Below are 2,987 nucleotides of genomic sequence, written 5' to 3'. Positions count from 1 at the left end.
TAAGCAGTTGTGCAAAACACGGCACATTAGCACACCTCGCTTCAACACTAGGCTATCGACCAGCTAACAATCAATAATCTGCTGTCTGACATATAAGCAACTATGTATCTTGTTACAGTGGTTCATGCAGTAAACTGAGGCCACCATGTAAATTCCAAATGTTCACATGCTAGTCCAGAATTCATGTGGAACACTCACATTAAACTCGGCTTCATAAAAAACTTTAAAAGCATAAGTTAAGAAACTTTATACATCTCAATGATTCATAGAACAAAACAAACATATACTAGTTCACAACAAAAGACAAAGTTGTGAGAAGGTTTAGAAATCAGGAAAAATCAAGCAAGGCTTCTCTGAGCAAATGGCCTCCCTAGGCAAGCTTTGATTTTCTGGATTTCACTCTGGTTTTTTCTTATTGCCACCATCCAGGGTTAGGTTCTCTCATTCTAGAATAACCAATTATAATTGTGTTTTCAGCTGGAATGCTGAACTGAACCATGTAGTGTACTGACCATCTAAAATTCTTTTGCATTCCACTAAATTTAAGCACCGCTATTTGCGGAAATAAGCAGACCACAATGCCTCTTGTCCGTGCACCTGTCCCAAAAACCTCCGTGCAGCCGTGCCAGCTAGTCCTCGGTCCATGGATGAACTGGTAAAAAGTGCATTCTGGACTAGGATGCAGTTGTTTTCGCTCATCCCTGCACTGCAATCAGGAAATAAAATGTACGAATCCGCTTCTTTTAGAATGCGTTGGTCATTCTACCTCATTACTACCAATGTAGGAATACCTGGAAGACGGGTGGTTAGAGGATGACAGCTAGGAATAGCCATCTCATTTTGTGTAGTTCTACAAAAACTGAGGTGTGTACTTTTGATTGCACAAATAGAAACAATATGGAGACAGACATCCCTATTTGCACAAATACAAAATACGGTTATTTAAACAGTGACCGTTATTTGAAGTGGCATATGATTAACAACAACATCTATTGTGTTTTAATTGGCACTGCATTGACAGTACGAAAGTGCCCTTAAGTATGTAGCATCACATCACATCAACACTGCCACTAGATTAACATGCAGAACAATAGCATTAGTATTACTGTCATGAGAGTAGCACATGGTCAGCAAATGTACAATCAAATTTGTGCAGTTCCACTGGGATGAAGCAATGTTAGCGGTGTGAGATTTAAGTGTAACTGCAATAACACAATTCATGGGAAATAAAGCAAGAGAGAAGCACTTCATAAAATGGTGGTGGCATTGCTTCAATTTATCGATGGCACTAGACCATTACTTATAGTGACATTAGGTGGAATTGCTTAATGCTTCATGTGATTTTACATTAACGGTAGCGATATCGGTGTAGGGACAGCAGGGGCATAAAGTGGTGAGGCAGATGTGGTTGCCGAGAGTAGTAAACACTCAGGCAACATGTATCATTTGTCCCTTTTTTGTCTCCTTGGTGATATTTTCCTATGTGAGCACAGGAAATCTAGACCTGCTCATTCCATTTGCGTTGTCCCCCAACACCCCTCACTTTCTTTCCTTTTTTGACCAAGAGACAGGTCCATTTCCCCCCACCCTTCGCCATCCACCATGCTTTCTTCGCCTTTTCAACCAAGAGACCAGTTGAGTAGCTAGTATCGATTACTTTCCCCCATTTCCTCTTAGAACCAAGTCCTAGATTCATGCTATAGCTTTCCCACTTTCTTCCCTGTTTGAACCAACTCCTAGATTCGACAGTATGAACTAGCTTTACCTCTAATAATAGTAAAAGTCTAGGTGGCTTTGAAATAGTTGACGGAAATAGAAAAAAGATCCACACGCAGCTACGTGGGGAGCTGGGGCAGTAGAACAAGGCAGGTTTTGAAGGAATATATACCCGAGGGTCCTCGACATGTGGCAAAGAAGGTGTCGGGAGACCGCATCTTGGCCACAATACCGAAGGGAGGAAGAAGGGGTCGGAGGCCCTCCCGAACCTGCGGTCTCTCGGAGAGAATGACACACCGCTAATCGGGATGCGTGGGCAGCCGTTCGTCTCCTCCCTCGCCGCCAATGACAGTGTGAATGATGCACCTACAACCTTGCCCCGGTCGAGGTGGTCCGGCTGAATTTGTGACCAGCTGTGAGTAGAGAGAGAGTGTGGACACCTATGTCTTGCTTAGATCTGGAGAGCATGAGATATTGAAAGAGAGGAACCCTAGTAAAGTAAGCGCTAAGGCTCCTGCTTATATATATAGTGGAGTGATTTTGTCATACCAGCTTCAAAAAAATGCGCTCCTACATGCACCCGCGAGTGGGTGTGAGAGAACTAGTGCGTGCGTGCACCACTTCTCTTCATGAGAGTACATGTCACGACCGGTTTTTCCTGGTATCAAAATCCAGAAAGAAACCATCGTGCTCATCAGCCCCAGGATTTCTGTTAGCTGATGAGGCACCAACTTGTTACAGAAATTCCAAGAAAATACAAATATGTAGTACAAGACCATTCTGGTCTGTGAGTACAACAAATGGTTTCTAGTGGTTGATGGCGGAAGCGGGCTGTAAAACATCAGTGCCTATGGGACTCCATTTCCCACAGGAACAACTGACCAGGTTAACTCATATCTTCGCGAGGCTGCTATCACCGTTGCAAAGGTTCTGGGCTGTCCTCACGGTCGCTCCTCTCCGCGCAATAAATCTGGCCAAGACAATAGCCAGGGACAAGCCAGTGAGTACTTTGAATGTACTCGCAAACATTATGAACACAGGATTAATTTAATAATGTGCCGAAAATATTTTATACTCATGACGTCAGTCACAAAATATAAATATAACTCGGATGCGTGTAAGCATGTTAAATATGAATATGCCATAACTTAGCAATATTAAAATTATGAAATAAACAGCAAAGAAATGCCACAGTCGGGCGTCTGAGTGACACCACATAAAGGGCTTTAAAAGAAATGCCACAGTCGGGCGTCTGAGCGACACCTCATAAA

Source organism: Triticum dicoccoides, chromosome 6B, assembly GCF_002162155.2.
Source record: "Triticum dicoccoides isolate Atlit2015 ecotype Zavitan chromosome 6B, WEW_v2.0, whole genome shotgun sequence".
NCBI classification, from domain to species: domain Eukaryota; kingdom Viridiplantae; phylum Streptophyta; class Magnoliopsida; order Poales; family Poaceae; genus Triticum; species Triticum dicoccoides.
Note: the sequence above shows the minus strand (reverse complement) of the source record.